Here is a 22,214-nt window from a genome sequence, read left to right as displayed (position 1 = left end):
ATGCTCCAGGTTTTTCGTAAATGACGCTCAGAAGTAGCGAGCGTCAGGAGGTTCCAGCTTCCCGTACACATCGTACCCCTCTATCTTTGCCTTGCACCTTGTGGCCTCGCTGGAAGAGGAAGCCAGACAGATCTGCTTCATCAAGGGCTCAGCCCGCTCTGCCCTCGGGGGAGGGGAGGGACCCTCCTCTTCCCTCTCCCGGCGAGGCGGGAGCGCACCTGCGGGGCGACGGGACGCGCAGGGCGCCGCCACCCGCCCCCTGGGGAGCCGCTGGCTGCCGGCCCCGCACGCGCGGCCGCGGAGGCTGCGCCGGCGGGTCGGAACGCGATCGCGCCCGGGCGACGCGGGACCTACCCGGGAGGGCGGGATGCCCGGCAGCCGGGGTGCTCGCCGCGGGACGGGACGGGACGGGGTGGGTGGCAGCCGCCGCCGCGCCCCGTTCCCGCTGCTCCTTACGGCGGCGGGGCAGCGGCAGGAGCCAGCCCGGCTCGGCAGGGAGGCAGCATGCCCCCGGCGCTGCTCCGCCCGGCCCGGCCCGCCCCGCGGCGCTGACTCGGGCGGCCGGGCGGCGGCGGGAGCCGCGCGCATTGTGACGTCTGCGGCCCCGCGTTCTATTTTTAGCGCGGCGATTGGATTTCATTCATGAAACCCGGGCTGCGCGTAAAGGGGCGGCGGCTGGAGCCGCGCCCGCCGCCTCCGCCCGGCCCGGCCCGACCCGCCGCCCGCGCAGACAGCGCGCAACCGCCGGCGGGGCCGCCCGGGGGCGCGTCCCCCTCTGCCCTCCTCCGCCCGCCGGGCACCAGCACCCTGCGGGGGCTTCCTGCCGCCGCCTCGCACGGCGGAAAGTCGGACACGAAACTCGTCCCAACATGACTGAACACCTCCCCCCCCCCCCCCGCGTGTATATATATCTATATATATACACACACACACACACTATATACATGCTGTGTGTGCACTAACGATGCAAAGGTCCCGAGGGCCTCCCTGGGCAATCCCCTACGCGGGGTGTGCAATTTCTTAGTGCAGGTGCTGCTGCTGTGGTTTGAAATTACTTCGCTCTATTTTCACTAATATTTGAACCCTTCGTGTAAAACGGACACGCACAATTAAACCACAAACCCCCTCGCCGCCTTCTCTTCAGCTGACGATCTAGACTTGGGAGTTTTCTAACCAGTGAAAATGGCTCAAGGCCCTGTCTGTAACCGGGAAAAGCGCTCACAACTCAGCCCAGGCTCCCTGCTAAAACACTGCTCTTTGGCTCTTCTCTTTACCACTTGACATCAACAAAAATATAACCAGTAAGGGACACAGGCACAACTGCTGCAGCTAAGGGAACTTTTCTGTCATAGTTGTGACTGGTGGAAAGAAAATACTCTCTCACAGCACCCTGGACTCACACATTGCACAGTCCTGTAGCAATAATACAGGAATTTTTTTGAAAACATGTTATAAAGTTGTTTTTAAAACATCACTACCAGCTAACAGCACCAATAACAGGTTAACAGCATCCAATTGCATTTGGTTATAGTTGATTACTTACATTTTTCATATGCCCAGAAGCCAAATGTACATTAACCAGGTCAGACTGCAACAATTTTCAGTTGAGCACATCTGTGTCAAAAACTATGTTTGCAACTTCATATCTCAGGAGGCTATTAGGTGGAGAAGAACAATGTGCATCATCGCAAATATTAAGTGTTACTTCCCTAGCTTTGCACAGTTTGGATGGACACGACAAATGCATCAGAAACTAAAACAACTCTCTGACATCTGCTTGCAATCAAAGAAATAGCGAATAGATAATGCAGGCAACAAAAAGATAAAAAAGGTCAACAGATTTAAAATTTATAAATAGCTTCCATTTTTTAACTTTCAAACTTTACATGAACTATTTTTTCTCCACAAATAAGGGCTAAAAATTTTCATTCTATGCAAGAACAACAATCCCTATGTATTCACTTGTTTCTAGGACACAAAATTTTTAGTAAAACAATAATGCCCAGGTTCATCCCACTTAAATCAGGGGGCTGAGCAAAGCAGGCTGATAAAAAGGGTATTCCTTTTACTGGACTGTTTCAGTACGGCAAATCTTAATTCCTTATTGCTACCTTTGTTTTACAGTCTAAATGATCACTTTCTGAAGAAAAATCACAGAGCTAGAAGCCCATGTCTCTATTAAACACACCTAGACTATCACTGCTGCAAACAGAGTGAATGTTATCGTCAGAACAGGTGAATTAGCATCATGTGGGAGAAAACTGATACAAAGCAACCAGACTTTCTGATACTGACACAAGAAGTACTGGACTACAATTAAAAAAATCCCCAAACTTTAGATCTGCTTGCAAGCTTGTTACAGAGCTTTTCTACAGGAATAGAGGAAGAAGGCAGGAAGAAGGGGGAAAGTGTTATTTTTAGTGCACAACAGTAAATTTAGCACAATACAGCAATGACAAAGATTAGTCAGGTGGTTAAAATGGGAAAAAGAGAAACAGGGAAAAAGAGAAACAGCTTTTGATGGGGATAAAGAAAAGGTCTCAAGTTTCTCTTTTTTTCCCCTCTGTTTCATCAAAGGGTACCCAGAGCCTGAAGGCTTCTGCAGCTGTAGAAACAGCTACATGTTACTATGTAGTTTCCATTTTAATGACTATCTACAGCAACTTTGACCATTTAGTGCTTTCCCAGCAGAAACGTGTAACTTCCTTACATAATTCAGATTGCATCTTTTCCAGCAAAGTATAAAATAAAACCCCAGCAGCTAGAAGATCTCTCTTCTCTGCCACATAATCCTGTTGAGCTGTATTTACATTTTTCCAAACTTTTAAACAACAGTTGAGTTTTGACCATAAACTTGAGTGACACACCTTGAGAAGCGGCTGGAATGCATCTCTAATAGGGGATTAGAGATGTAGAGCAACCGACAGTTTCTACGCTTTGGTACAAGAAAGCACAATAATAAACCACAAGTATTCCCACCGACTTTGCATAAGCATTAAAAATATATGAGTGGTAAAGCTTTACTCAATTGGATGTTTAAGTATTCCAGGTAGCCAGCTTGGATTCTTTTTATTTGTTTGGTTTTTGAGGGGAATAACAGCTAAAGGGAAAGGGAGAAGGAAATAAGTTCAATTTTTGCAAGCAATCCTAAAGGACATGGCACTGGACCATGGCCAGCATTTAACTACAGGGTCTGCTTTTGCCAAGTCCATACAGCCTTACAAAACATGATCATGGGCTGCCAAGTGTGCCCCATCATTGCATCTCCATTATGTGCTTTTAACACTATCACACAACTTAGAGAATAACTTGATAAAAAAGAATAAAATAATAATTAAAAAATGCATTCACACCCATGGAGAATTCTATTTACTTAGAACTATCTTAGTTTTGCTAAATTGCAAAACACATTTGGAAGTGCAAATGTAAAGTTATATTCCCATATGCTCCAACATCTTTTTTGTTACTCTGGGGCTAAATTAACCTTTTGTTTTTGAGAATATATTTCTCAGATGATTAAAAAACATCAGGAGAGAACATCAGTTGTGCATAAACTGTAACTGAATTTACAAATAACCTTTCTACTCCTGGATCTGGAGAGTTAGTTTAACTTCAGAGGCTGCTCCAACACATAGTGTTAGCAGAACTCCTTAGGGAGCTTTCTACCAGCTCAGAAATGCTGAAGCTCAGTGCCCTCAGGCCCTTCCATCCTCTGCACTCCTGAGATGCCACACAAAGGCTCAGGAGTAGTCAGGTTGAAAAAATACCAGTCCAGGATAACAGGAGGTGCAGGAAGAGGGGACTACATTTACTTCAGTTTCTCTGCCAAAACTCTTCTGGAAGAGGAGGAAATGGACTAGCCCATGCTCCTTACCACCCCATCATAATCTACGTCTGCTGTATCTGCAAAAGAATGATAGTCTAAGCATGGTTAAGTCTGGGGTTTCGTTTTTGTATTACTGTTTACCAGCCTTCTGAGAAAGTCTACATCCCAGGCCCATCCAGACTCGAGGCCATGTGGAAGCAAGGAGTTCTTCCCTGTATTAGAGGTCTAGGTAGGGTCTATCACAGATGCGTGCTTAAAAAAAGAAAATTAAAAAAAATCTAGTGATGTGGCTCCTTGCTCCCTCTGAGGATCTACTCAAGATTTTCATTCAGGACAACTGAGATTATTTCCCCTCTGTTTTTGGTAGTAACACCCAAGCATGAACGCAGTTTCCTAAGACAAGTCACACACACTGATAACTGTCAGCATGGACATTTACAGGACTGGGCTTCAGTGTGCACTGAGAGAGGGCTGATCTGACATTGCAGAGGCAACCCGGGACAGTCCAAAAATGAAACTCAATAGTACAGGACAAACTAGAGTTCCTCTCTCTCCCTTATCCCTGAATGCAGGGGCCCTTCATATTAGAAGAATTTAAGAGCATGTTAAGATTAAAAGACTGCTAGGGGAAATAAATTTAAATTAACAAGGAACTAAGTAAAACTAAGTAAGTTAAATTATCCTGTATGGGCATATGGCAATCTCACAGGGACAGAAGGTGCTCTCTACAGTCCATGAAACATGCTTTCAACAATACAAAAGAACGTGAATGAAAGACGTACAACCAAACTAAGGAGACATGTGGTACTTCAGTTATGGACTTCACCATCCACCCATTGTATGTGATATACGTAGTCTCGGCCAGCTGGCAGCATGTGAATTAAAATATCAGAATTACCCAGCTCCTGTCACTGAAGTCTACTTTTTCCCCACGATTAGGCTTAGAGGCTTTAATTATGTGGGTAGATCAAAATAATTTCAAACTACTTCTGTAATGGATTAGGATATATTTCATTAGATTTTATCCATTAAAAAAATCATAAAGAGAATAAATGCCTTGAAAAAACTATGTAAATGCACCTTCTATATACACTGAAATAAAATGCAAGTCATTTCCTGTCAGTAAAATTTTTGTATTAATGGGTTTGCATTCAGAACTGTAATGTACCCAGGCCAAATGCTTATGCATTCACAATTAGCTTTCTTTTCAGAAGATTATATATTGTATGCAGTCCTTTTCTCTCTTTGGTGTAATAGCGTATGAGATAAGGTGCTTCTATTTAGTGACGTCAACATCTATTCTCAGCCAACCATACAAACTGACCAGGCCAGTTTCATTCCTTTTCATACTATCCCACACAATTGCCTCAAATCTCAGAGATGGAGACATGTAAATATATAATGATATCTTCACTGTGTGCATTAGACACTAACATAGACTACTATGCATTTATTTGTCAGGGTTTTTTTCAGTTATTCACTTAATTCTAAATATAGTGCAAGACCATCATCACTTAAGAAGCCTGCAGTGCACCAGATGTTATGAGAGCATTCTATGAATGATATATAGCACCAGTTGTTTGCCTTATGAATTGTATTTCCACATTCTTTTTCATTAGGAGAGGGATATAAAATGCTTAATATATGCATACACTTTAAACAGCTGGGTAAACAAGAAAATGACCATCTAGAGAAGAAAAATACCAATACCTATAGTTTGGAATAAAAATTAGATACCTACCACTTTTTCAGAGGGTTATATTTCAAGAATACCTTAGGTTTTAGTCTAATCATGTGTAAGACATTGGCTTTTGCCTGCCCCCGCTTCCATAATTAACCTGTTAATTATAAGACCCTGTTCTCCCCACCTCACCCAACAACAGAATCACAGTTTAGGTGGGAAAGGGCCTCCAGAGATCATCTAGTCCAACCTCCTCCTCAATGCACAGCTAACTTCAAAGCTCAATCAGGTCAAGGATGGTAAGTCCACAGTCTCCAACCTGTCTGTTCCATTACTTAGCCACTCACTATGAAGATTTTTTCTTTACAGCCAGTGAGAATTTACCTTGCTGCTACTTGTCACTGCTGACTCTTATCCTTCTATTGTGCAGCTGCGAGAAGAGTCTGTTTTCCCCTATAACCCTTTGTTAGGTACCTGAGATAGTAATTAAATGCCCTTCTAGCCTTCTCTTCACCAGGCCAGATAAACAGCTTCCCTCGGTCTCTCTGTGTACATCTTGTGTTTCACTCCCCTAACCACATTAGCGGCCCTTCATTGCACTCTCTTCAGTTGGTCAATCTCTCCCAGTATTACGAAGTCTGAAACTGGACACAGTACTTCAGATGCAGCCTCACAAGTGCTGAGTAGAGGGGAATAATCACTGCCATTGACCTCCTCGCTACACTCGTCCTAACACAGCCCAGTATGTGGTTAGCCTTTGTTGCTGGAAGGGCGCTCTGCTCAGCCTCTTCACTTGCACTGTCAGAGTCTCTCTTATGAAACCTTACAAAACTATCACTGCTTTTGCTGCTACACATCTTTTACAGGCTGCATAGTCTGGTCTTCAAAGGAAGTGGATTCATTTCAGTAGTTCCAGTCTGCAAAGTTAGGTGTACCAGGATACAATTAAGCAAAATAAAATTTTGGCTTAATATTATGAACAGCAAGAGAAACAGCTGAGTGGTTATATAAGAGTCTCCCAAGGGAAGAAGTGGCAGAGTTATGGCTTGCTGCATTCACAACTCAGAGAGGACAAGGCTGTATTAAGAATTTGTTGTACAGCACAATTTTCTATTAGATGTGTAATTTTTTTTAATGGTAACAAGTTTGTAACAGCTTGTATTTGCTATACTCTCTGCTTCTAGATCCTCACAACTACCACATGGCTAAGAAAGATTTAATCAACTTATAAAAACAGTTCCAAACAGAAGCTAAATGGGAGGAACTGACTAGTAGGAAGATTGCTTCTTGAATGTGTGTCATTTTGCTGTTTGGCAAGGGAATGAAACTGGAAGCCATTGCACCAAAACATCATAAGATTTTCTCCCAACTATCCAAACCATGCCTGCTTTATTAGCTATTTTCAGTATTTACGGGGTTTTCCAAGGCCCAGGAGATTTATCTTCAAAACCAATGGTTTGCCCTCTACGGCAATCTCATGGAGTGTTATATTTTATAAAGCTCACTAACCAAAATTAAGGGTAATGCTATGTTTAATGCAGCAGTGAAAGTCTGATTAATACGAGAAGTATTATTCTAATTTCTTGACAATTCTGTCCCTAACTATTGCCTCTGTTCACAGACTGGGACATACCAGAAATACATTTTCAGGCCAGAATAACTCTTTATTGCCACGTCACAGGACAACATTCACACATATATGAAATGCTAATCCCAGGAGCAAATTCTCACCTTGAAGAACTGATTTCACACCTGTACTATGTTATCCAATTATCTCACCTGTAGTGCTGTCATCTGCATAACTGTTCAGAATTTCTTAAAATATTTCTGCCATCTAATCAGATGTTAATGGAATGGAAAGAACTTCTTTGTGGAATGAAATGAGAGGCATAGCAAACAGTTAGCTGGGGAAGATTTTCTGTCTCTCTGACCTTCTGGATAGCTGTCGGTGTCCACCCCTCCTCTATGTGGATCAGTCAAAATGCACTTCTGTCTGAGTTTCAAAGACACAGTGATATCTTGGAACCCCTTTATACTACAAGAGGAGGTTTTCAATGGCAAACACAGTCTTTGCTTCCCACTCTTGATACAAGCTATTGAGCTTTAAAAGCCATATATAAATGGATCAGCTCTTATTCTTTAAAGCATTATAAATGCTCTCCCTGCCTTTTGAGGCTTATAAAAATCACCTATTGTATTAAAAGCCTGGTAGCTTTATATGCAGACGGATACAAAATGTAGACCAAACATTAGAAGCTAAAATATTGGTCAAAGATTGCATAAATTCTACAGCAGCGATACATAAATAGAGATCTCTGCAATGACATGCCATTACTGTTCTGAGTGCTTATAAAGAGATCATGAGGACAAGTCTTGAACACAGATCTCTAATTACAGGAACTGGAAGGTGTAGGGTAGGGGTAGTGAGGGGAAGAGAAGCAAAGTGGATTTTCTCTCCTTTTTCAGAGTTGCCAAAGACTAGTATTATTGGTCTCTGACTCACTGCTTGTATCTAAGAACAGCAGCCAACAGCCATATTCTGATCTTTATAGGGTATCAAACCAACAGAGCAGGATTAAATAGTAGAATCAAGGACGGCTTAATCTCACCATCACTAATCTTTGAGAAACAGACTTATTAACTACAACTTACTCTTCTGCACCTCTGTTCCATAGTTAGCTAGATGCGAAAGTAAAAGATCCCAACTATGGTTTAAGAGCCTAATATAAATCCTGCTGAAACTGATAGTGAAAAGCTTCCATTTACTCCTCTGAGCTTCAATTCAGATGATAACTCAAGAAGTCCATAGAATTAGTTGCAACATGCCTGTTTTAAAGATGAAGATTTGTAACTTAAAGTAGATGAAACCAAACAGCACTGAATGAAACACCTATCACTTTAATAATTTTTCCACTAAGTTGTTCAAAGAATGTACTGGTTTGGATTACAATTTCCCCCCAACAAGATTACAGTACAATTCTTCATTTATTTTGAAGTGTGATCCTGCACAGTAGCGACACTGTGGCTTTAATCATTCAAGATCCAAATTCAAAGTCTGAAACTCCTGTTACATTCTGCACATTCTCTACTTTTGAACCATATATTTTTTGAAAGAGAAAGCTTTTCCAAGAAGGTAAGACATTGTGCCTCTTACCACCATTCACACCAGTTTAATGACATAATTTAGTTACACTAACACAGATTGCCTTGCAAAGACTGCACTTTTTCAACACAAATTTAAATTCAGTGAGTTAGACTGGATTATATCAACACGAGGTTTCTACTGTCCAAACACTGCTCATCTATTTTAGCAGTTTACTTCCATATGTCTAAGCAAATCTAGCTACCGCTTTTTTGTTTCCCCAAAGAGTCAAGGCCTTAAATCATATGCAGAAAGAATACTAACAAGGTTAGTTCTGATGGACACCTTTCTCCCCCTGAAACGCTTTCTCTAAATTCTAGCAAAACTGTGTAGCTGAAGGATAACAGTAATTGCAGAAATTGCAGAGGAATGCACATAAGTAATCCATACAAGCTAATGCACACAAGTGATTCAAGTTTAAGCAGCAGGGATTGAAGACAATCTGCATGTTTCATCGCAAGCTGTTTGATGAGACTTTCCCAAATTATGTTTATTAGGAATAGTTACCAAAAAGGATTCTGTTCTTTTTTAATGCTACCATTCCAAAGCCATCAACCATGAAAGGACATTATTTCTTGCATGTATTTACAGTTTTTACAGAGGGTGTCAAACATACTACCTCCAAGAGCTGTCAAAGTATCATTGTTACAGGCTTGAAATACAGATTAGGCAAAAGACAGCTTAAAGGATTCAAGCTACTATGTATGCCATGTGATTTTCAAAGATGGAGAAAAAGACATCACTTTACAATTACACATACACAAACTGGTAACTGCAGCATTTAAATACATCAGGAACAGAATTTACCTTTGTAAAATTAAAACCAAACTAGAACCACCAGCAGTGGCTTTGAACTTAATCAGGCATTCGGGGAGCTTTAATAACGTCAAAAGTATTTCCACGCCTTGAAATTTCTCATGCACTTGTTGCTTGGAAGTCATATTGCCAAAACATCATGAATTCTACTAAACAGTTTTTTTCTTTTTCAATAAAGTAGCAAGGCATGTAGCTTTTTATTTTTAAAGAACCCTTTACGGTCTTTTCTGAGTCAGGCAAGAGTCCTTTTCCTGGATAAGGGTAGAAGAGAACTACAAAAGTGTTAAATCTTGTTTGCTCCTATACATATTGGCAAAAGTGCTAGAGCAGAGTGTGTTTTGTAGCATTATAGAAGCCTCAAGTGAACTGAATGTCTCCCCCAACTCATCTCCAAATTATTTTTGCAGGAAAAAGTATGAAATATTTACAGAAGCAACTGCCTATAAAATTTTGTCAAACCATATCTGTTACAGAAGATAAATATTTCTCCACCATTCCAATTTAAAATAGGTGAACAGCACTTATTTTTTACATTAGGCTTCTAACTGAAATTCAGAACTACAGCTAAAATACTATGATACTATTATTGTATGTTGAGAGCTCCTTAATTATAGTGTTGCCAGTGGGAGCCACTGTTGCAAACCCACAAAGAAAGGAGGATTAAAAGAACTAAATTCACCCCTGGAGAAATTCCAGTGGAAACAGTTGCATTGCTTCCAGATAAGCCTCACCCACAGGTAATTTCCTTAGAAGACTGGGAAGTATTTTTTGAAATGTTTCTCTTTATTTGGTGACCAATAATCTACATATATGCCTAAGCACATATGACAGTCAAAAACATGTATCTGAAAAAGAGCCAAATTTAAGGAGTTCAAGTGTTAAGCAATAGTCATAAATCAAGAACTGAAATAGGGATAGTTATAAGGGCCACAACATATAGATCTGTCTCAGGTGCAAATGGTACCTGTTGCTCAGGACAGTTATTGGAACATCTGCCCATTTAAGAGCCCCTGTAGAAGCATATTTCACCACTGACAAAGTGGTGAAAACAATCAAGTATCCAAAGCTCAGGTCCTGTTACCATGCTAATAGTGCTGCAAACCCTCATGAGAGTGCTAGGCCCTTGCTTCCAAGTGTGAGACACAGGTAATTCCAGTTGGCAAGAGGATGCTCTGGGGCAACAGCACTGCTTTTATATCACAACTTGAATTTCTTGTGTTGGGTACCTTGTTGCTTAGGCTCCCTGAATTAACAGACATTTCAGAATGGCATCGTTTCTTTCTTCATTTCCAACCTAACAATAGGAAAGAATTGTTTCCTGATTCTGCATAGGTGTTGTGAGAATCATTCATTCTCCTTTATCAAAAGCACAGGAAATCCCATGAAGTTAGAAATGTGCTTAGTACAGGATTTCAACAGTCTGTGATGGACAGTGCTAGAGAACATAAATTTAATTACAAAGATAAAAAGCAGTAAACAGCAACACTGCCCCTTCCTCCCACACCCCAACTGCAGACACACATCAGCCCCCCAATTTTCTAATCTCTAGTCATACGCAATAATAAGCTTATGAAGAACTAGCTCAAGCAGTTTTAAAATTTAACATCTGCTCTGCTACATTTCATTCTGCTGAAGGTTACTGTTTGACACACACCTCTGCTGGTTTTGCACAGTCCAGAACTTTGTTTTTACCTGTCTGAACTGTCAGCTAAATTAAATTGCCAGACTCTGTACTGTAGTGGCTAACACACATGTACCTATTTTATTCAACTGACTGTGGAGAAAGTAATCTCTGAGAGAGCAGTAGCTTCTTCAACCAGAGAGCTAAATTTACTACTACTTGTCTCATAATGCTCAAGTGACACAGAAAACCATAAGCAAATAAACTGTGCCTGGGATATTAAGGAGCAAATAACACCTCTACAAAGACATGCCTTCCACAGATGTAGGATTTTCTGATTCAAGCACATGACAATAAGAAAGTTAACTTTTGTCCAGACCTGCAGATATGTTCTCTTCAAGAAGTGAGACCCAATCACATAAGCAACAGAAACTGGTGTGGAAACAGTGAGTTTCCAGGAACCATTATTCTGTAACTTAATTACATAAGATATGAGTGTTACTCTGAAATTCATTTAGGGACAGCAAATCAGGCTGGGAAGTGAGACTTGACATCGGGAGCAGAGGTGAAGAGAGATATTGGGGTTCTTAGGTGTGCCATTTGCCTTAATAAGTACCTTGTGATGCCGAGATCACTTTTAGTGTATATTAAATAATTCATAACGTCACAACTTGCATACATGATATCTTATATACTGGCTTTCGGGAACGGCATTACCTATAAAATTACTTCTATTTTTGTTCACAAAGTATATGTTTGTCTTTGATGATATGCTGGAGGGAGCTCATTAAATTACTAATGTAACTATTAAAGCTATTAAATTACCAATTTTGAGGGATCAATTCAAAGCACATTGAGATAAGCATAAATCCAAAGTAAACCAAGTGTCTCTTCACTTCAATGACTCTCCTATGAGGCTCTGAATGCTGAAATCTCTTTCTTCTGAGCATTAACCCCTTCTTTGTATGACCCTCCTCAGCCAAAACACTGAAGTAGTTATTCCTAGGGCTCATGAAACATTGTTTGGTAGTACATAATGACGGGGGGGGGACACTGCTTGGTTTGTGTTTACTTTGCGAGCCCGGGGGAGAGATTGCTCCCTAAGCTTCCTGACAAGATGCTTATTTTTATTCACATTGTCACCATGTTTTCCCATGAACAAATATTTATACTTCAGAGGAAATGTTTCAGTAACATGCATCAGGCAGGATAAGCAATGTGTTCACTTCCCTTCCCTTTATTATGAGAAAGCAATTTTGCTTACATGAGAAAGTAAATAAATAGATTCCCTAGAGATGCCTGGGAAGGGGTCATTCTTGCAGGGAACCCATCTTGAAAATATTGGCAGCATGTCGCTGTGTTAGATGACCTGTAGAGGTTTAATTTGTAATTGCAAGAAATGAATACATCAGAGATTTATTGTTTCCTTTGTTCAGAGAAACAGACCGCTCTTGTACAATCCTGTCTTAATTAAAATATTTTCCCTTCTGACAAATTTTAGTAGCATGTTATATTCCTATCTGCATTATTATAATGCACATTTAATATATATGGCAATATATAAATCCACCTTTTGTAATCCCTCTGAACATATAACAGACTGACAAGGCCAACAGGTGAAAATGACCTAATTTCATTGACTACTCCAAAATTTGAGCAGAGGGCTGGACTATATGATGTCCTGAGGTTCCTTACAACCTGAATTTTCCTGTGATCCTAAATTAAGGAGATGTATTTGGTTCTACTAACTTATGTGCTTACTGTATGAATCTGTGAAGATCTGGGTGTGGGCCTTGGCAAAAGCATTATTAATATGCACCTGTAATTCAGGCTGGCAACAGCCCCACCTGTTCCCTAGGCTGCACAGGGCAGGAACAGAGAAAGCTGCGTGGTTGCATGAAAGAGTACCTGTGTATTTGTGGTACAAACTCTTTCTTCATCCCAGGATCTCACTCATTTCCTGCATCTGCAGTTAGTCTGTGTAAGTATTCACTCTTGAAAATTAGACTTAGCAGCTTCCGTTTCTTTGATGCTTTGAAGAAAAGCTCAGCATTGAGTCAAAAGCTACTATGAGCAGAAGTCACCCATTACACTAACTCTGCAACAATGCAGATCCTTTATACATTTGTTTTTATCTACTGGAATATCAGAACAAAGCTGACTAATCCTGTAAGTGAAAGGATTAATTCTAGGACTTTTCAGTTGAAAGTTCTCCAAGTCACAAATGCTGTAACTTTACTTGACCAAAAGCTGCTGGACAGAACAGCAGCAGTGACAGGCAACACTGAAACAAGTCAGGTTTTTTTTTTCCCCTGGGAATACTTACCTCACAGAAGAAAACAATGTTCATATCCATTTTTAACAGCTTGGTCAAAAGCAGAATTCCATTAAAGTTATTTCATGTCTTTCTCTTACTGTGGCACTCCTGAAGGGGAAAGGAGAAAAAACAAAGGAGAAAAAAAAGAGAGAGAATAAACCTTAATATTTTAATCCTAAAATTACAACACATGCAATACCAAAGACATCTCCTATGATACATTTTATATTGTAGAACAGGCCTGCTTGGTCAACAAAACAGTCTTTAAGAATTTCAAACAGGTAAATTGAATATCAGCATTAAAATACTAACTGTTCACAACAGTGCACTGAAGAAATCATGGTTAGATAGATGAGCTTTTGATCATAACTGGAGATTGACACCACTCTGTCAAAGCTTGTTCTTGAATAATTTTCCTCTGGATTTAGATTAAAAAAATAAATCACCTTATGTGTCAGAACCAAACACTGCTGTATCCCAGTTAACCAGCTCCTCATACGTTAGCTAACAGACACCAAGGAGGGGGTTTTTGCCCACCTTCAGGAAGGTGACAAGACTCTAAAATATGAGCTGACAGCCTGATGACACGTGAACTGGAACTTCTGTGTTGCTTTCACCTTTGGTTCAAACAAAATTAATTACAGAAGTGCTTGTTGGGTTTGGTAAATGTCTGCATTATTGTGGCTTGGTTCCCATCCAGGAACAAGGATGAGGTTTTCCAAGAACCAAAGGTGGGAGCAACATTGATTTCACCTCAGATGCTGCTGTAAGAGCAATGCTCAATGGCACATGTAGCTTTCAGAGGTTTTGTGCTAGCTTGAAAAGCAGAAGTGAAATGCAGATTCTTCAGCTGAAGAGACTAGCAGCCTGCTTAGCTTTTCTAGGCATTTCTCCCTCCCTATCAGCAACATTTCAGAGTTGAATTTAGGACCAAAGTTAGTTTCTCACAAAAATACCCACCTTCTGCAGATACCCTGCACAAGACAACAGTGAGGGTGAACATAGAAAATTAAGTAACACCTCATTCCACCTTTGTGGAATAGGCAAGCCACTGGAATTGACACTAGAACTGGAGGCATGATCTTTATATCCCTCTAGAAGTTCATTCCCTTCCCTAGAAGCAACTTTGTTATTTACCCACAAGCATTTCAGTGGCAAAGAGCGTATCAGTCTGCCTTAACTGCCATGTTTCACGCAGCTACCACTGTTGAGAATCTTCTCACTATCTTTTCTATTGTCTTCACCCTGACCTTCTCCAAGGCAGGCCCTTACAGCTTCCACACGTCATTCCCTTTGTGAGCCCCACAAATAACAGCCTTATCCCACAGTGAAACAAAACCACAAATAATTAATTAAATAGTGGCATTACCACACACAGGGCTCTCAAACTGTTTAAATACCTATTTATGTGATACTGTACTATTCATAACTGTTCACTTCTTTCCTCAGTACTGATGGAAGACTAGAAGTTATTTGCAGCTTCCTTCAGAACATCCCTTTTAAAAAAAAAATATCTAGTTTATCTGATCATAAACTCAGCTTTCTCTGTTTTTAATTCACTGAGATCTCATACATTTAAACCAGCCTTTTTCTGCTTTGCCCTCACTAAAAGCCACAGATATGGCCTCCATGGGTATGTCGAGATCCTTTTCAGTCTCAGACATGCAAAGCCATTCCACCAGCTCATTCATAATTCTTTTTCAGAAATCATTAATTATTTACATTATTGTCCCATCAAAGGCCACATTGAGCTCTCCCGTTTGCTGAGAGATTTTTTTAATTGTTATGCTGTAAAGTCAGACCAGTTGTTTGAAGAGTGTAATCAGACAGAAATGTAGTTAAACCTGATTTTCATCATTACTAAAGCATAAGCCCAAAAGTTCCACTTCGCAGAAAAAAAGTTTCTGGCCTCCATCCCCCTGCCCCTCAATTTTACCTCAGCTTTCTGGTTTTGAAGATAGTTGGGACCACAAAAGAAAGGTTCTAATCTTAATTAGCATTGTGCTGCCTGATTACAACTCCAAATTATAAATATCTTCCCTACCGTGGTAGTCGAGGCAGATATTCTATTGCTGCAATGATGATCTGCACTCAGAAGAATCAAGCAGCTAAACCTTACATGCAACTTCCTTATCTGAGTCTTAAGGAGCTCACAGCTGAAAAGAGAGACGGCTTTATGCCACTCTTACCCTGCGTGCCTGCACCAGAGAGCATCAGTTCTGGCTGTGGCAGTGCAATTCCTTCTCTCTCCCATCCGCTCCTGACATAAGCAGGCATTACTTGAACTAATGCTCACCCACAACTGCAAGTGCGCTATGGTGCTGTCTGCAGGACACTGGTAAGGTCACCATAAGATGAGGGAAACTAAAGCCAGATGGAATAGAAAGTAATTCAGTGTGGGATGTACTTATACGGTCTAATTCTCCAAGGTGGGGAACTTCCTTTAAATGGGTGGGACAGGGAGGAGCAGGTGGTTGCTACTGCAGGTTGGCAGGTGATACAGTCGCAGTGCAAACCAGGCCCAGAAGGAATGCAGACGAGACCATGTGAAACACTGGGCTCCGTGGACCGCTCCTTGGGGCCAACACGTCACGTGTGATCTGGCCTAGGAGCCTCTTCTGCTATGGACACGTCACTCCTCTAACACAATGACACTAGAGAAAATTCAGGGAAAAAGCCCAATTTTTCTCCTCAAATCCACCCCAGCTTCACCTTTTCTTCTCCACCATTTTTAATTTTTTGTTTTAAAGATTATTACCAAACTAATGATATTGCAGAATTTTATCCTCTCAACCTACTTAAAAGCCTCCTTTTACTAGCCTATCATCTCTATGTATTGGTTTCATGTTTCTGTAACATCACACATTTTCAGTACATCTGCCCAAAATCTCTTCAGCAAGCTTTGAGGGATTGTGTAGAAAAGTAACTGCTTGTAAGCAGGATGGTTCTGCTTTGTTTAATGTGGCCTTACTTCAAACTTTTGCCTTTAAAAGTTCAAATGCTGGAAGAAGTTCAAGTAAAAGAAAGAGCAGAACCTTAGTTCACTGTTGTAAACTTTGCTATGACACACCTCACTGTACATTACATGGTTGAACAGACAGTAGAAATTTTACTTCCCATTGATACCTAAACCAGCATTTCCTCTCAACATATTTTCAAACCTTTAATGTTCCAGAATCCATAGCAAATGCAAGTGTTTTGTCCTTCCTACTTTGGTTTAGACAAGTGTGCTTTTTCTAGCATCTCCCTTAGAGATAAAGGAACTTTTTCCTATATTGATTACATAGACAAAAGTAATTGATGGCATGTGATGTAAATACTTCTATTTAACAAGTACAAATGATGGCATTTGGTGAGCAGTTGACAATCAGGTTCTAAAAGAAGATGGAATACTATGCTTGCCACTAACCCTACCTTAGGAGCACCCACAATGACTTGGTTAAACGGCTGCTAAACAAAAGCGTATGTACTAAAGCTCTAATCTCCTACGCTACCCAAGTAGGGAAAAGTTTTTCCCTTTTCTCATTCCTCTTTTCTGAGAGCTGCAAAAAAGCAGGGCTGGGTATGGCCCACTGCTTCATGCCGGAGGTCCTCAACAACTGGAAGGAACAGAAGGGGCTCTCTAACCTCACCCTTTGGAGACACGTCCTTCTCCATAACCAGCTCCTCTTGTATCCGGTTCTCTACATGCATTTGCAGTCTGCACTGATTGCAAATTTCATTCATGTAATGCAGAGACCCATTAATAATTCAAGATTAGAAAGGAACCTAAGGGCAGGAATATTCCATTTTTGCTCATGCGATAGATGTTACTTTGCTAGTACGTCAACTCAAGTTATCTTTGTGCATGCTACGTTAATTCAGTAAATTGCTTTTCAAACAAAGTGCATTCAGAAAGTGCCTGGAGAACCCATATGAGAAAAAAGTTTAATTTTTATGGTGAAAGTGCTGATCAATATCCAGAAGGAGAAATGTGAACAGATTTTAGTTTTGTCCATCGAGTTTTCAAACAGAGGGGGCAGCCAGAATAAATCGTATAAAGCAGCCCTCTGCACGAATAAGTAAAAGTCATATCAGGTGTAGCGATAAATAACCCAGCACACTATTTACAGCGTGTTCAACCGGAGAAATAATAAATACGTCTAACGGTATTTAATAGCCCGGTGGCGTTGCGGCGGGCCCGCCTGCACACCCAAGGGAGCTGTCAGCGTTTTTAGCCTTACCGGGGAAGGGAACGGGACACCAGGTCGGGCCAGGCAGGTGCCGGGTCTCCCCCCGGGGCGGGCCGCGGCGGCCCCGCTCGGCGGCCCCCGTCAGGATCTGCCCTCGAAGCGGGGCGGCCGCGGCGGCCGGCACCTCCTGGCCCGCCGGGCAGCGCCGCCCCGAGCCCCGCGGCGCCTCAGCCGCCCGCCGCTCCTTCCTCCGCGGCAGCTTCCCGCTCCCCTCCGGTCCAGCGGAGCTTGCCACCCCGTCCGGCCGCGGCCCCGCTGGGTCACCCGCGTCCCGGCAAGCGCCCCGGAGAGACGCGGGCAGCGCCTGACCGCGGGCAGCGCCTGACCGCGGGCGCCTCCCTCCCTGCCTCCTTGCCCGCCCGCGGGAGCGCGACCGGGGCCGCGCGTCTCACCTGAGCGCGGAGCGGGTCCCGCTGGGGACTGGGTACAAGTGCCAGCCGCCGCCGCCCGCAGCGCACGGCACGGCACGGCACGGCACGGCACGGCACGGCCCGCCTCCTCAGCGGCGCGGCGGGGAGCGGAGCGGAGCGAAGCAGCCAACCAGCCCCCCGGGCGGGCTGCGCCGGGCCGTCACGTGAGCGCGCTCGAGCACGCGGTGCCGTTACGGCCGTTACAGCCGCGCGGCGGCGGCGGCGGGAATGGGGGGGAGGGAGGGGGCGGGGCGGGGCGGCGCTCGGTGGTGCCGCGCGCCGCCGCGCAGGTGAGGTGCGAGGGCTCCTGCGGCCCCGGGGCGGGTGTCGCCGTGGCCCCCGCGGTGCTCGTCGCCCTTCGGGCAGCGGCGCGCCGCCCTTCCTGCCCTCGGGAGAGATCGCTTCCAGGAATTGAGGGGCTGCCGGGGCAGGAAATCCTGCGGGGCGCTAGGAGGGGAGCGGCCGCGCCGGCGGGGCCCGGCTCGGTTGTCCCCGCAGCGGGGGAGGTCCCCCGGCCCCTTCTGGTCTGGGAGCAGCACGGCCACCCGCGCTCATCCCAGTGCGGGGTCAGGGTCTGTGCGTTTCTGTGGAGTGTGTGTACTGCGGTGTTTAACGATTCCATCTGCTGAGTAAATGACATTGTTCACCTCAGTTTCCCCGCAAAGAATTTTCATGCTGAATCGTAGCTAAAGAGCAATGTTAAGCCCCTTTTCCTACCAGGATGCTTCCTATTTACCATGTCCTCAGGGTGTCTGAACTCTGTGTCAATAATACACTAACAGAACTCTTTAAAGAGAACAATCGTGGGAAGTCATAAGAAATCCAGCCCCCTAAAGCAGGGGTTCTCAACCTCTCCTTCACCACGGACCCCCTCTAAATACCATTTGTGGCCATGGACCACCAAGACTTAATTCAAGATTTAAAGCCCTAGCCCACATCAAATATTTATTTCAGTTTTCTCATGAAGGGTCTTCAGATTTGGGGAGAAGGGGAAAAAAGTTAATCTGTTAATGCACACACTCCTATTGTAATCTTTATTGCAATGATTCCATATGAATTTAAAATAACAGCATCGACACTCTTCTTGCTCAAATGGCCCATTTTGTGATGTTTTAACATGCTCATTCTGAACTTGATGGCAATTTTTACGTTAAAATTTGATGAAAAGTTTTGACAATTCTTCTCACCTCCCCCCTTGTTTATCTGTGTTCAGTCACCATATATTTTTGTTTACAGGTCCAGGGCCACCATTTGGAGGAACAGACTTCAGCCCTGTTGTGGCCCTAAGGAGGGCCATTGGGTTAAGAAAACATCTTTAAGAGAAAAACTGCCTAGTTAAAGTGGTCCCACCAAACATACTAGCACTGAATATATTAGTGTGTCAGGGCAGGCGGGGGGGGTTGTGTATGGGGGTGAGTATGAGAGGAGTGTTGAGGGGAGAGGGCTGTGGGAAAAGGAGGCGCAGTGCTTGCCACAGGCCAGACTAAATGTTTCTGGGCTGGATGATCCCCACCCCTGCTTTAAGCCTTCGCGGACCCCCGGTGACGACTCCAGGGACCACAGGTTGAGAACCACTGCCCTGTGGTATTTAATAGGGCTGTAGAGCATGTTGCTGAAATGTGTAAGTAAAGTTTGGGGAAGGGCCCAGTAGCCTGGTATTAAAGGAATCCTCTGCTTACGCGGTGTCTTGGACTTGTTTTTCTGCCCTGGGTCTTTCTGTTTGTGGAGTCAGGAGAAGTTTGGAGAACTGTGGACACCAGGTACTCAGCCTTTGTGTGGTTGCCAGTGCGTCATGTCACTCATCAGTGACATTTATTGTTGGTTATGGAGAGTTTCTGACAACATAACTCTTCTAGGCTAAAGAAAAAGTGATACAGGGCCTAAAGACAGCAGGAGCTGGCAGTATTTCAGCTAAAGGCAGGCTGGGCTTGCTGTCAATAGGCTCTCCTATTTGAATGGTAGAGATCAGGCATCCTGTTTAGATCATGAAAACCAGAACAAAAGTGCGGTTTGTTGAATTTGCTTTCTTCTTTTGATGATTTTTATTTCATGTGCTTTCCTGTGGAGTCATGAAGGCCTGAAAGTTACCTGCTGTATACCATATCAATAGTGCTGCATCAATGCATACTGTGTCAATACACGCTGTATCAATACGCTGAACTGTGCAGCAGGGTGAATTAGCCTGTCTGGAGCTCCGTGCTGGTGTGGATAGGCTACTTTCAGCACATAAATTGTTGCTTTAGAGTACTGTCAAGCACCAGCATACCCTGAGCTTTAACTTTGTAAAAGAAATGTGGGAGGATAATCTCAGGATTCCAAGAGTTGGGCCTTTAAAGTAAATGACACTTGGTATTGCGAGCCCCTCGTTAAGGGAGCAATAAGTGTTAACAGCTTGGCTAAATTTTAAGATTTTGAATAAATCCTGAAAGAGAATGACCTTTGTTGCATGTGTGGTACCAAGGGCAAAGAAAAATTGCTGGTCCATAGTTACTCGCTAGGAATGGAAGGATTATTTTGTTTGGGAAGAGTTTATTCAGAGTTCTGGGAACTCATATTTAGAGCCCCGGTGAGGAAGCCTACACAGCATTTGCGTGCAGAAGTGTATGGTTGTGCAATTTCAATTAGCACAAACAGTCTAAATTCCTGTAACTTGTGCTGGAAACACACTATCATTTACAAGGCAATTGGAGCAGACAGCTGAGCTCACAAGGTTATCACCTGAGTCTGTTCAGAAGATGGCCTCAAACCTTGTATTGGCTAACATTTTTAGCTCTGCTAACTAAACCCACATGAGATAAAAGTCGACCCACACAACAGGTTATATAGTTTGCTTTAAATCAGCTGCATTTTGTGAACACTGAATGACTTGCCTCTAGTTCATATATTTCCTTTAGCACTTCAGAATGAATTTGTGTAAAAGGTTCTTGACTGACAGTTTTGGAAATTGAACTCCGATGTTTAATCCCAGACTGCATCCAGCACAAGGAAGCTTCTCAATGCTACCAGAGAGGAAACTTTGCTAGACTGAGGATAGTCCCATTCACTTATTTTCTCATGCCAGCAAAGGCAAGATTTCTTGTTTCTTCACTGCCCTGTAGTTACTGGGAGTAGGATATTTTTGTTACATGCCTTGCATACTAAAACTGCATGTTTAATTCAGAAAAAGTGAGTATTTAGTAAGTCACCTGCTTTTTAAAGTGTGATTATTCTGTTTCAGTCTTAAATTAGTTAGGCAGTAGTACGGAAATCTAGTGGTCTTTACAGCATACTTGCTCTGTTTTCACCAACTCTGATTTATTGTCTTTATTGATTTTTGGAAACAAATTCATGTTTACTTTTAAGATGCATCTTCTTTTTGTGCAAAATTGCAGGTGTTGAGGGTATAAGCAGAGATGGAGAGTGTGATATTATCCTTCAAAGTGCACATGGAATAGATGAGGAGGAGCTGTGTAAGTTCTACGCTTCCAGGAACAGAGGCCAAAGTGTTTTATTAAATTTGCTGTTAAGAATAATTGTTGGCTGACTGTTGTGTAACTTTTATGACAATATCTCTTGAACCCAGTCATAAGACAGATCGATACCAGTCATGATGTCAAGACTGTGATTACATTGCTCCCCATTCACAGGAGATACTGTGGTGCAAAAATATTATGGTTGTGAGTCTTTTCATTGCTGCACCGTTGTAGATGAGCTGCAGTTCTGTTATTCTGACTATACTAGCTCCAGATGACTCGTGTCTTCTATTATACGCCTGAGTTCTTAAAGGACAATAGTTTTGGGAAAGGTTTTTGTTTTGCAGAAAGGTGATACAAAATCTGTTCTGTGATGGTTGGTGCATTTGTCCTCTTCAGCACTCACTAAATGTATAGGATGGAGCTAGACTTGCCTGAACTTTCTGAAAGTCCTAACACCTGCTTCTGACAGTGCCTTGAAGCACTAGGTCTCACTGCCAGTGAATAAAAAGTAGTCTTTTGTGCTGTGGTGGATTAGGGGGTGTTTGCAGTCAGTTCTGCTAACTGAGCTGTGGTGACAAGGGAGGTCATATGGGAGCTGGCGATGAGCAGGTCCCTGGCCTTTCCAGATAGGCCTGGAAGCCAAAGTCTCATTATGCTACAATTTATTGAGGCGTTTTTAATATTTTACCCTCCATTGTCACAAATAAATGCTTT

General features: G+C 42.8%; 1 protein-coding gene across 5 annotated transcripts in view; it reads right to left on the bottom strand.

Moving 5' to 3' along the window:
* Positions 1–18,070, bottom strand: part of RHOBTB1 (Rho related BTB domain containing 1) — a 55,283-nt gene extending 37,213 nt beyond the window's left edge. For 2 of the 5 annotated variants that reach the window (XM_074874374.1, XM_074874377.1), the window contains exon 1: positions 13,413–13,607. The gene's annotated coding sequence lies outside the window, so the exon portion shown is untranslated. Of the gene's footprint in view, positions 1–354; positions 526–13,412; positions 13,608–18,027 lie in introns of those variants that run through there. The other 3 variants (XM_074874373.1, XM_074874376.1, XM_074874375.1) reach the window with 3 other exon arrangements.
* Positions 18,071–22,214: the final 4,144 nt, after the last annotated feature.

Source organism: Strix uralensis, chromosome 7 (assembly GCF_047716275.1).
Source record: "Strix uralensis isolate ZFMK-TIS-50842 chromosome 7, bStrUra1, whole genome shotgun sequence".
Taxonomy (NCBI): Eukaryota; Metazoa; Chordata; class Aves; order Strigiformes; family Strigidae; genus Strix; species Strix uralensis.
This window is presented reverse-complemented; position numbering and strand designations above follow the sequence as displayed.